This window comes from Scyliorhinus torazame, chromosome 2, assembly GCF_047496885.1.
Source record: "Scyliorhinus torazame isolate Kashiwa2021f chromosome 2, sScyTor2.1, whole genome shotgun sequence".
Classification (NCBI taxonomy): domain Eukaryota; kingdom Metazoa; phylum Chordata; class Chondrichthyes; order Carcharhiniformes; family Scyliorhinidae; genus Scyliorhinus; species Scyliorhinus torazame.
This window is the reverse complement of record NC_092708.1, coordinates 213,034,094-213,047,528: the sequence shown is the minus strand read 5'-3', so window position 1 is coordinate 213,047,528 and position 13,435 is coordinate 213,034,094. Positions and strand designations below refer to the sequence as shown.

Genomic DNA, 13,435 nt, shown 5'->3' with positions numbered 1-13,435 from the left:
CGGGAGGGCGGCGCGAATCCCACCCCGCCCCGCCACCACGACGCCAGCTGCCGTATTCTCCGGCACCATTTTTCGGCAGGGGACAGGGTTCACGCTACGCCGGTCGGGGGGCGTTTGCAGCGCCCCCCCCCGGCAATTCTCCGGGCCCCGATGGGCCGAGTGGCCGTCCGTTTTTGGCCAGTCCCGCTGGCGTGGGTTACGTATGGCCCCACATGGCGAGACCTGGCAGGTAAGTTGGCTGGGGCGGTCCTCGGGGGCGCGCGGGGGGGATCCGACTCGGGGTGGGACCCCCACGGTGGCCTGGCTTGCAATCGGGGTGCACCAATCTGCCGGCCTTCCTTCCACGCTGGCCCCTGTAGGGCTCCGCCATGGCTGGCGTGGCGAAAAGAACCCCCCCCCCGCGCATGCGGCAAAACATGTTGGCGGTTCCACGCATGCTCAAGATCACACCGCCCCTGTGGTGCATGCGCGAACTCGCCAGTCCATTCGGCGCCGGCTGGAGCGACGCCAATCCCTCCGACATCCACCTAGCCCCCGAGACAGGTGAGAATTCCTCACCTTGGGGGCCCATTGACGCCGGAGTCGTTGGCACCGGTTTTCCCGCCAGTGTGGGGACTTAGTCCCTGGAAAGGAGACTGTGTGTCACATGGAAGTCAACCTAACCCCTGAATGGGTTTATTCCAGTTTACTTTCCATCCAAATATACACAAATGGACACAAGAAGGTGCGAGCACATTCCTCGCTCCTTAATGAAAATGTTATAGAATGGGTGGAATTTTTATCATTTTTTAACGAGGTGTCAACGCAGGTGTAAAAAACAATGTGCTGCCCACAGGCTTCACTGTCAGCTTTTCCCACCATTGTTTTGACACTTAGTTAAAAGAAATCCTGGAGTGGGTCCCACGATGGCATGCTGGCACAGCCTACCCCACCACCAACTTTGGTCTTCAAGAGATCGGGGATGCCTCAATCTAAAATAATAAAAATAAAAAAAGGATTCTCCAAATAACACATTCCTCCCCTCGGGAGACCCTGCCCCAAGACACCAGGAACTTTCTCCCCCACCACAGACACAGGAAACCCTGTTCCCCTATGGACCTCCCCAATGGAATTCCCCACCTCCCCTGTAGTGCCACCTGGCAATGCCCGGGAGCACTGGCCTGGCATGACCCTCTCTCCCCTTCCGACTGTACTGACCTATGTGTCCCTGGTGGGTTTTCTTCATCAGGTCCCCCTCTATCAGGACCTGCTGCAAACCCCACTGATGTGACTTCATGACGGCGGAGTGGGGGGGGGGGGGGGGTGGATTCTAATGTGGGGGATGATAGAGTGCGTAAGCTTGCTTATGAGATGTTAATGCATGGTAATGGAGTTCCCGACCTTTCATGGCAGGAGCTCCATTATGATATTGGCAGGGGCTGAGAACAATCTGAATGGGAAATCCATATAAAAGCCATTTGGGGACTCCCAATCGATTCTCAGCCCCACCGACTTTCCCGCGTGCCAAAAGCGGGGGCGGAGAATCCCAGACCAATGATCAATATCCATACAACTTACATAATAATAACCTTTATTATCATCACAAGTAGGCTTACACTCACTGGGGGTGGGTCCATGGTGGTCTTAAAATAAAATCTCATAACGATCATCTTGCTATCACAAATGTTATATTACCTTACGTAATATATATATTACTCTTTTGAACCAGCTGAAATGAGCAGTCGTCTACTTGTAAAGATAAATTCATTTATTGAGTAACATAAATAAATATTGTGAGTTCTTTTACTTAATACTCAATTAGTAAAATAAAGAAACAATTGTAGAGATAACTAATTAAATTATACAATACAATGCTTTGATAACTAATAACATCTTCTCTTTCTAGCTTTCCTATGTCTGTTCTCTCTGCACTCCTGCTACACACTGCCAACAGAAAGAGCGGGAAAACCATTAATATAGGTTCTGATAGTGAGACCTCCAGTGTTCAATTGCCTGTACTAGCATTATATATATTGATCATGTATATTGACATACAGAGATCACTACAACAAAGTTATGTGGCTGTTAGAAATTGAAACTGGAAAAGTATCTGCACACCAGGGGTCTGAGTCAGTGAAGGAGGAACCCAGGACTCCACTCAGGGTCCCATTTCAGGGGATGTCCTCAAGCTGTTCCACTCTAAACATTGAAATAGAGTCAGAGCTGACAGAGAAGGCAAAGACTTCCTTGGAAAGGTGCCATTGGTGCCTTTTGTTTGACTTTATCAAGAAGCTGCAAGAGTCATAGGTTTCATAATGTAATCGCTCCATTTGTGCTTTAACAAAGAGGTGTGCGAGAAAAGAAAATGCAGGCATCTGTGAAGAAAGCACAGCTGCTGCATACCTGCCAAAGGAGCAATGAAAACCTCTAATTTGCTTTCTATAATTGGAATGGATAACAGGCCAAACTTACCGAAGTGCAAGCTGAGCTTGATCAACATACAAGATCATAATTTTCAGGAGTGCCTTTGGTAAGGTGGCACATTTCATGAATGTGTCCAAACATCTCCAAAGCTCTGTGAAATTAAGTTGTCAAGTATCAGGATTGGCGTTTTGGTCACATAGTTATGTAAGTATGTGTCTCAGCTGCAAGGCTGCATTAGCAAAAATCTAGCCGTGCACATGCAGATCTAGAGCACAACATTGGCTTTTGGTGTACGAGTGGGTGGACTACTATATTTGCCCACTGTTCATTAATCTCCAGGGAGAAGGAGGGTTGAATAATGGAGCCTGTGCTCAGCACTGCTTTCTTGATGGCAATGATCCGACTGAGGAGGAGAAGGACCTAGCACCACCTAGCCCAGCTTCGAGGGGAGACCTGGCCTGAGGTCCATGGTCCAGGGTGATCCCAGCAACACCCAGAGGATGAGGATGTTAAACCCATCCCATGAAGGCAACTCACACGACCACGGTCTATAGACGAAGACTTTCCTGTCAGGACATGAACAACAGGCAATGCCTCACCTGCCCACACTTGCCAAGAGATATGGTTCATATCTGCAAAATTCTGTGGGAGAATCTAATGCTGGGAGGATATCCCCTGCCAATGGCCCTGAAGGTCACCGCCACACTCAATTATCTTGCCTGCGGATCATTCCAAGAATCCACAGGGGGCCTATGGCATATCACAGTCCTCAGCACATACATGTATCAAGCAGGGCTCTCTACATTAAGGCTCATCATTATGTGAACTTCACACTCGATGAAGCTACTAGATTCCTGGGGTATCTCAGGCTTCCCTAGAGCACAGGGGTGTGCACACATGACACATTGAGAGGCTAAGGAAGCAGCCTCTGATGTTCAACAATAGGAAAGGGTTCCACCCATCATGCTCAACTGGTGTGTGATTACCAGAAGCACAGCATGCAAATTTGGGCCAGATACCCTGGGAGTTGCCATGCTCCTACATCCTGAGTCACCCTTAGTAGCCTCACGTGTTTGAAGGGCTTTCTGCCACTTCCTTCAGCCAGGATTTTCTCTTGTTACATTCTTTCAACATGCTTCAGCACGATAATATTCCTTATTGCAGAGGACTTCCAGTGGTGGCCATGAGGTGAACGGTCGCACATAGGGTGGCTTCTGCTTGGGATTTGGTTTTCGGCCCTTTTTGCTCGTTTAACGGTTGCTGTTAGGTGGAAAAGGTGGAAAAGTGGTGTACTTGGAGGGCTTGGGTTCCTCTTCCGGCGTGGGACATCTGGAGGTTATAATAAGAGAAACAGGTCAAGTAAAGGGTCCTCATCTGACTGAGAAGTGCCCTTGTGTCCCAGGAGGGGAGAAAAAAGCCTCCGCCGATCATGATGCCCATCTAAACTAAAACCTTCTGTACTTCCGGGGTCCGTATCCCTCTATTCCCATCCTCGTCATGTATTCATCAAGATGTCTTTTGAACACCACTATCGTATCTGCTTCCACCACCTCCCCCAGACAGCAAGTTCCAGGCACTCACCATGCTCTGTGTAGAATGTTCTATATTAAACATGGGTTCGGGTAGATGTTTGTTGATTTATTGTGTGTATGACTTGTGTTTTCACCAGGTGTGTGGCCACCCTGCCAGCAGATATGCTAGTTAATGGGAGCAAAATGGGGGAGAAAGCTGCTAGTTACCTGGTGGGGGGTGCGAGAGGTGTTCATTAAGGTAACAAGCCTGGGATGGTTGGATTTTTCTTTGTTTGGGATGGGGGATGGATGGCTGTTGGTCGGAGTGGGGTGGGTGTTTGGTGAGTGAGGGGGTGGGACCAGGAGAGGGGGAAGAATTAGGAAGGGGGGAGGGACAGATTGCTGGCGATGAAGATTTCTTTGTTGATGTACTGATTTGAGGGGGTAGCAGTATCCATCTTGGGTAGTGCGAGGTGGGGCCCTGGCAGACTTCTTTGCTGGTAGGATGTGGCTAGTAGAGGGGTGGGGGTCCAGAGGCACCCAATCAGGCTGGTTCCATGGAACATGAGGAGGTTGAATGGGCCAGTTAAAAGATTCCGGATGTTTGCCCATCTAAAGAGTTTGAAGGCAGATGTGGCTTTCGTGCAGGAGACATATATGAGAGTTTGAGATCGGCCAAGGCTGCGGAAGGGGTTGGTGGGGCAAGTGTTCCACTCAAATTTTGACGTGAGGATGAGGGGGTACCACAGTGCTGATCAATAGGAGAGTCGCCTTTTCGGTGGATTAGATTTTGATGGATACAGGGGGGGGAGATATGTGATAGTGGGGTTTTGGCAAACACTCCAATTGTCTTGTGAACGTGTACACGCCAAACTGATACAGACTTTATCAAGAGGGGGCTGGCAGCCATCCATGACCTTGACTCACATCAGTTGGCAAGGTTGGGGGTGGGGGGGGGACTTCAATTGTGTACTTAACTCCAGGCTAGATAGGTTGTGCCTCAGTTCTTTACGACATCAGGGTTGGCAAAATGTTTATGGAGAAGATGGGGGTGGTGGACCCGTGGAGGTTTAGATACCGAAGGAGAAGGAGTTTCCCTTCTTTCCGCCTGTACATCGGGCCTATTCCTGTCTCATTTTCTTTGTCGTTACTCGCGGGGTTGTGAGGGTGGGGTACTTGGCAATTGTCATATCTGATCACGCTCTGCACTATGTGGATGTGTGTTTGGCGACGGGCTGTGCTCAGCAATCCCCATGGAGGTTGGATGCGCCGTTGCTGCAGACAGTGGGTTTGTGAGATGATAGCTTCAGCTATCGGGTGGCACAGTGGGCAGCACAGTTGCTTCACAGTGCCAGGGAACTGGGTTCGATTCATGGCTTAGGTCACTGTCTATGCGGAGTCTGCACATTCTCCCTGTGTCTGCATGGCTTTCCTCCGGGTGCTCCGCTTTCGCCCACAAGTCCCGAAAGACGTGCTTGTTAAGTGAATTGGACATTCTGACTTCTCCCTCAGTGTACCCGAACAGGCGCCGGAGTGTGGCGACAAGAGGATTTTCATAGTAACTTAATTGAAGTATTAATGTAAGCCTACTTGTGACAATAATGAAGATTATTATGATTGGAACATATGTGGAGTTTAATAAGAATGAGGAGATCTCGCCTTCCACGTTCTGGGAAGCACTGAAGACGGTTATCAGGGGGAGTTCATTTCAATCAAAGTTCATAGAGATAAGTCTGCTAGTGCGGAGAGGCAGAGGTTGGTGAATTCCACCCTTGAGGTGGAATGTCAGTTCTCTGCTGCCCCATGGCGGAGCTGTTAGTGCAGAGGAAGAAGCTTCAGGTGGAGTTTGACTTGATGTCTATGCGGAAGGCAGTGAGCCAGCTTTGTCGTGTGAGAGGAACGCTCTACGAGTCTGGGGAGAAGGCCAGTGGTTTATTGGCTCACCAGTTGAGATGGCAGGTGGCCTCTTGGGAGATAGCTCAGGTTAAGGACTCGGGGGGGGGGGGGGGGGTTGGTTTCTCCTCCAGAGATACTCAATAGGGTATTTGAGGCCTTTTACTGAGGACTACACAAGTCTGAGCCTCCGGCGGAAGACACGACCATGGTACAGTTTCTGGATGGGTTGGTCCTCCCGGTGGTGGACAGGGAAAGAGGGCAGAAGTTGGAGGCACCGCTGGGGCTGGAGGAAATTATGAAATGTATTTGTTCAATACAATCGGAGAAGGCAACGGGCCCAGATGGATAGATGGATTCTCTGTAGAATTTTATAAACTGTTCACGGCTGTGTTGGGGCCACACCTGTTGAACATGTTTAACGATTCTGCCCCTGGGTGGTGTTACCAGCCACACTGGCGCTGGCATCAATCTCCTTAATCTTGAAAAAGGATACAAACCCCATGACGTGTGGGTTATATTGGCCCATGTCTCTGCTAAATGTTGATGCAAAGCTGTTGGCTCAGCTGTTGGCAACTTGGTTGGAGGGGTACCTGCCAGGGGTAATTTCTGAGGATCAGATAGGTTTTGTTAAGGGTCGGCAGTTGTCGGCCAACATTAGGAGACTTCTGAATGTGGTGCTGTCGCCCTTATTGGGGATTGATCCAGAGGTGATCATCTCCATGGAGACGGAAAAAACGTTTGACTGGGTAGAGTGAGGGTACCTTTTTGAGGTACTGGGGTGGCTTTGGGCCTAAATTAATTTTGTGGTTTGACTTTTGTACAGGGACCCAACTGCAAGTGTCTGGACCAATTCATTACGTTCAGGATATTTTTGTTGGTATAGGGGCACAAGGCAGGGATGCCCACTTTCTCGTTCCTGTTTGCATTGGCGATTGAGCCACTGGAATCGCACTCAGGTCGTCGGCCGTGTAGAAGGATATAGAGAAGGGGCATAGGGAGCATAAGGTGTTCCTATATGCAAATGATTTATTGCTGTATGTCACGGACCCTCTCTCTAGTGTGGGAAAGATAATGGTGGTGCTAAGAATGTTTGGCTGCTTCTCAAGATATAGATTGAATGTGGGCAAGAGTGAGGTCTTTCTGGTGAACCCTCTGGGGAAGGGAGCTGATCTGGAGAGGTTACCATCTCCCAGTACCAATTTTAGGTACCCTGGAATACTGGTGGCTCACAATTGTGTCTCATTACATAAGTTGAAACCGGTTAACCTGGTAGAGGGGATGAATACGGACTTGAAGCGATGGGATGCCCTCCCATTATCCTTGGCAGGAAGGGTTCAGATGGTTAGGATGAACATTCTTCCAAAGTTTTTGTTTGTGATCCAATGTCTTCCAGTCTTTGTTCCTGAATATTTTTTTCGTAGTTAATTCCGACTTTTGTATGGGAGGTAAAATCTCTTGGGTTTGGAGGATGTTCCTGCAGAGGGGTAGGCAATTGGAGGAGTTGGCATTACCTAATTTGACATATTATTACTTGGCAGCAAACATTAAGAAATGCGGAGCACGATTGAGGATTTGGGGATGGTTTGGGGGTGGATGGAGGAGGCTTCTTGTATAGGTTCGAGGCTGAAGGTACTTGTTACTGTTACTCTTCCGTTCTCCCCAGTCAAGTACTCTGTGAGCTCAGTGGCAACAGCTTCTCTGAGAATATGGAACCAATTCAATCAGCACTTCAAATAAGAGTCTATGTCATTGTTAGCGCCGATCTGTAGGAACCATAGGCTCATACCAGCAGGGATGAATTCATCATATAAAATCTGGGAGTGGAAGGGCCCTGGTGGTTTTGGGATTTGTTTCTGGAGGGTAGGTTTGCTGGTCTAGAGGAGTTGGTGGAGATTTTCCAACTCCCGGGAGAATGTGTGGGTTCTTTCTGGGTCTAGAGGACAGATGTGAGCGTTGCTCGAGGGGGCCGGCGAACCATTCACATATGTTTTGGTCCTCCCCCAAGTTGGTTAAGTTCTGGGCTTCCTTCTTCGAAGCAATGTCAGAGATTGTGGGAGTTAAATTAACCACTTTCAAATATATATCCAGCTCTCTTTTGAAACCTCCTATGGAATTCACCTCCACCACTTTCCCAGGCAGCACATTCCAAACCCCAACAACTATGAGGAAAGAAGTTTCTCCTCATCTCACTCCTAGCTCTCTTGCTGACCATTTTGAAATTGTCACTCCCAATCACTGACATACCAACTAGTGGAAACAGAATATCCTTGTTTACCCCGTCAAAAATTGTTCAGAATTTTGAACACCTTAATACGGTTGCCTCTTAATCTTTTCTGCTCCAAGGAGAACAAGCCCAATTTCTCCAATCTTTCCTTGTATCGAAAATTCCTCATTCCTGGTATCATTCTAGTAAATCTCCTCTACACTCTCTCCAGACCCACAGAAATGCGGTTGATTCTTAAATGCCCTCAGGGTTGGGCAATAAATGCTGGCCCAATCATCGACGCCCACTTCTCATGAACGAATAAAAAAGAAGAAAAAAATACTCTATGCCTCTATTTATAAACCCATGGATGCTTCTTAACAACTGTTCCAACTTGCCTGGCCACCTTCAGAGAATTATGCACATGAACCTCGAGATCCCTCTGCTCCTGTACTCCCCTCAAAGATGTACCGTTGAGCCTATATTGTCTCCCCATGTTTCTTCTACCAAAATGCATTACTTCACATGTTGCTGCATGTTCATGTTCCAGGTATCTGCCCATTTGGCCAACTTGTCAACGTCCCTTTGAAGTCGCTCAGCTTCATCCTCACAATTCACTATTCTGCCAAGCTTAGTACAATTGGCAAATTTAGAGATTTTGCCCTCCACACCCATTTCTAAATCATTTATATAAATCAGAAAAAGCAAGGATCCCAACACTGAGCCCTGGGGAACACCACTTAATCTTGTCTCCAGTGTGAGAAATGCCCATCTATACCTACCCTCTTTTCCCATCTCATAGCCACCTTTTAACACATGCTGCCAAGGACCCACCAATCCCAAACATTTTTAATTTGCTAACCAACCTGCGATGTGGCACTGTATCAAATGCTTTCTGAAAGTCCAAATATACAACATCCACGACATTAACTTCATCCACTCCCTGTGTCACCTCGTCAAAGAACTCAATTAAATTTGTCACACATGACCTGCCCTTGACAAAGCCATGTTGACTGTCTAGTATTAACTTATTTTTCTCTAAGTGTATATTTATCTCATCCCATCAGTTTCCCCACTATTGATGTCAAGCTGACAGTTCTGTAGTTGCCTGGGTTATCCTTTGCCCCTTTTTTAAACAATGTGTCACATTTGCAATCCTCCAGTCCCCCAGGACTAATTCTGTGTTCAGAGAGGCCTGGAAAATTTCTGTCAACGGCTCCGCAATATGCTCCCTTATCTCTCTCGACAATCTAGGTGCATCCCATCCGGGCCTGGCGACTTCTCTACTTGCAGTGCTGCCAGCCTTTTTAGCACCTTTTCTTTATCTATCACTGTACTGCTCAGTTGCTCAACACCCACATTTTCAGCTGGGTCATTGTCGCCATCTTCTAATTTGGTAAAGACAGAAGCAAAGTACTCATTTAGTACCACTGGCATTCTTATTTATTTCACATAAATGTATTTATGGGATCTCAGTCAAGAATGCAGAATGAAGCATAGCTTGGCATTGGTTCATGAGCGTCCATAGTGGTTGTTTGGAAGGCATAACTTGGCAGGGGGCATGAGGTGCTATAGGGTTGTTTGCATGGCATAGCTTGGCATGAGGACATGATAGGCCATAGAGGATGTTTGGGAGGCATAGTTTGGCATGGGAGGTATGAGGGTCATAGAGGTGGGTGGGAGGCATGAGGTGGCATGGATGGTACATGGGGAGAGTGTGAGGATGAGGAAGTGAGGAATGGAGCGCCTTTCTGTTTTTATTTTAACGGGGCCTAAGTCCAACAGCATTGAGGCGGGCCTTTCAAATGCCCTGCCTCAGCACCCAACAGCCACTGTGGTTGCCTCTGAACTTTTGCCTGGGTTGACCTGCCCAACTGCAGCCCACATCCCTGCCCCATGTACGCACAATGAAAATCCTTCCCTTGCAGACACTTTCTCCTGAGGCAGGTGGTCTAAGCCAGGAATTAATTTTCTCACCTCCCACTACCAACCTCGAGGATGAAAATTAATCCTAAAGAGTCTACAAATGGATTTATATAGGTTAAGAGAGTGGGCAAAAATTTGGCAGATGGAGTATAGTGTGTAAAATGTGAACCTGTTCACTTTGGCGGGTAGAATAGAAATGCAGTACACTATTTACATTGAGAGACACTCAATTTCTACAGTACAGAGGGATTTGGGTATCCTGGTACATGAATCACAAAAAGTTAGTATGAAGGTACAGTATGTGATTAGGAAAGCAAATGGAATGTTGCTGTTTATCGTGATGATATGCATAAAGCAAGTTTGTACATAATGTTATGCATGACCTCCGACCACTAGGTGGCAGTGTAAACCCACAATGTGACCCTCTGGCTGGGGAGTTGGGTGTAGGTTGTGCGGGAGGATAGATATATTTTGCAATAGCTCTACAATAGTTAATTAGTGTTAGTAGATTATTATTTTATTTATCGTGGTTATCTTATCACGCAGTTGTTCCACAATAAATTATTTAAAATAGATAATCTGTAGTTCATCATTCATTTTGGCCAGTCTACAGAACATGACATTTATTGCAAGGGTAATCATGTATAAAAGTAGTGAAGTGTTGCTGCAGCTGTGCAGGGCTTTAATGAAACCACATCTGGAATGCTCTCTACAGTTTTGCTCTCCTGACATAAAAAACAGTTCAGACAAAGTTCACTTGACAGATTCCCGGGATGAAGAGACCATCTTACGAGAAAAAGTTGAAGAAGCAGCACGGTGGAACAGTGGTTAGCACTGCTGCCTCATAGCACCGGGGCCCGGATTTGATTCCGACCTCAGGTGACTGCCTGTGAGTTTTCCCTGTGACTGCGTGGGGTTCTTCCAGGTGCACCGGTTTCCTCCCACGGTTACAAAGATGTGCATGTTAGGTAAAAGCAAATTACTGCAGATGCTGGAATCTGAAACAAAAGAGAAAATGCTGGAAAATCTCAGCCGGTCTGGCAGCATCTGTAGGGAGGGAAAAGAGCTAATGTTTCGAGTCCGATGACTCTTTGTCAAAGCTAACAGACAGAGAAAGTGGGGATATTATACTGTGGAGTGAGAATTTAAGATGAGTCATAGCTACAGAAACCCAGGGAAACAGGGTGCTAATAGCCACAGAAACCAAGGCAAAAGAGTGCTAATGGCAGTCCCCAGAGAGAACAAAAGGTGTGAGAGGCCAAACAGCAGAGAAACTAACATCAGGGTAAACTGTGACAGATGGCGATGTGGGGGGAGGGTAAGGGGGAAGCAAAGGGGAGAAGGCGTAAGGAAATGTGGATAAGATTGCGGGGGGGGGGGGGGGGGGGTTTAAATATATATTAAGAAAGACAAGAAAGAAAGAAATCGTAAGAGACAGTTGAAATAAAATGGGATGAAAACAAATGGGTCTAGGAGGGGTAGAGCTAATCATCTGAAGTTGTTGAATTCGATGTTGAGACCGGAAGGCTGTAGCGTGCCTAACCGGAAGATGAGATGTTGTTCCTCCAGTTTGCGTTGAGCTTCACTGGAACATTGTAGCAGGGCAAGGACAGACATGTGGGCATGGGAGCAGGGTCTTTTGTTAAAATGGCAAGCAACGGGAAGGTCCAGGTCCTGAATGCGAACAGACCGAAGGTGCTCAGCAGGGCATGGGAGCAGGGTCTTTTGTTAAAATGGCAAGCAACGGGAAGGTCCAGGTCCTGAATGCGAACAGACCGAAGGTTCTCAGCAAAGCGATCACCCAGTCTGCGTTTGGTCTCTCCGACATAATTTCATTGGGAGCAGCGAATGCAGTAGACCAAATTGGAAGCGGTGCAAGTAAAACGCTGCTTAACCTGGAATATGTGTTCTGGGCCTGGGATGTTAAGCATGGAAGAGGTAAAGGGGCAGGTGTCACACCTTCTGCCATTGCATGGGAAGGTGCCATGGGTGATGGGTGATGGGAGAGGTACTGAGTATGGTGGAGGAGTGGGCTAGATTATCTCTGAGGGGACGGTCTCTGCGGAATACTGGCAGAGGGAATGAAGGGAAGATGTGTTTGGTGGTGGCAACACACTGAAGTTGGCGAAAATGGTGGAGGATAATGTTTTGCATACGGAGGCTGGTGGGATGAAATGTAATGACAAGGGGGACTCTATCCTTGTTCTGGGAGGGAGGGGAGGGGGTGAGGGTAGTGGCGCGGGAGATAGACCGCACACTGTTGAGGGCCCTGTCAACAACTGTAAGTGGGAAATCACAGTTGAGGAAGAAGGAACACATTTTCAAAGCACCATTTTGCAAAGTGGCATCATCGGAACAAATACGACGGAGGCGAAGGAGTTGAGAGAACGGGCTGGAGTCCTTACAGGATGTAGGGTGCGGGTTAGGTAGATTGACCATGCTAAATTGTCCTTTGGTATCCAAAGGTTGGGTGGAGTTACAGGAATAGGATGGGGGATTTGGGCCTAGGTAGGGTATTCTTTCAAAGGGTCAGTGTAGACTCGATGGGCCGAATGGCCTTTTCTGCACTGTAAAGTTTCTATTTTTCAATGTTTCTAGCAGGTTAGGTCTATGCCCTTTGGGGTCCAGTATAATGAGATTTTGTCCCATTTAATTATACAGTATCCTGAAAAACATTGACAGGGTGGATACTGAGAGGATGTTTCCCCCTTGTGGGGGAGTCTGGAAAGAAGGCACAAAGTTTAAAAATTAGGGGTCTCCCATTTAAGACAGAGATGAGAAGAATTATTTTCATCTGTGGGTCATTAGTCGGTGGAATTCTCTTCCACTGAGAGCAATTGAGGCTGTGCCATTGAATATATGCAAGGCTGAGTGAGGTAGATTATTGATCGGCTCGGGAATCAATTATCGGGATGAGAGGGCGGACGTGGCAGGTAGGAAAGTGGAGTTGAGGCCACAATCAGATCAGACATGATCTTCGTGAATGGCAGAGCATTTTCGAGGGGCCAAATGGCCTCCTACTCCTATTTTTTATTTCAATTGACTGATTGTATTCCTCATAGTTCCATTGTTCCTGCAGCATATAATCTATTGTCAGGACATAATTTCATTGACCAATATCCTGTGTGGGAAATAAGATTGGACAGAACAGTTACAGTTTCACTGAATTCAGCATTTGGAACAAAGAACCTACAAAGGTAGATCTGTCACTATCTGGAACGTGTTCACTACTGACCATCTCAAAAGTGACTTTATCCGCAACTTGAAACCACATTGTGTTGGGGAAATTCAGGGAATTGTGGTCTATAGTTTGCAATCTAAAGTTTCATTCGAAATTGGCACTGTTACAAGACCCATTAGTGCTTGACTGAAAGCTCCAGAGGCTGCTTTGTTTAAAGACATGAAAGGGAAGCCAAGTACCAGCTTAACCATGGAAACAAAACAAATTGCTGGCTGCTTACCTCTTCAGTGCTCGCACTGTATTTTAACCCAAATT

General features: G+C 47.3%; 1 protein-coding gene across 2 annotated transcripts in view; it reads left to right on the top strand.

Moving 5' to 3' along the window:
- LOC140395520 (uncharacterized) overlaps positions 1-13,435 on the top strand; it is a 1,079,902-nt gene that overhangs the window by 772,881 nt on the left and 293,586 nt on the right. The gene's annotated exons all lie outside the window — the stretch shown is intronic.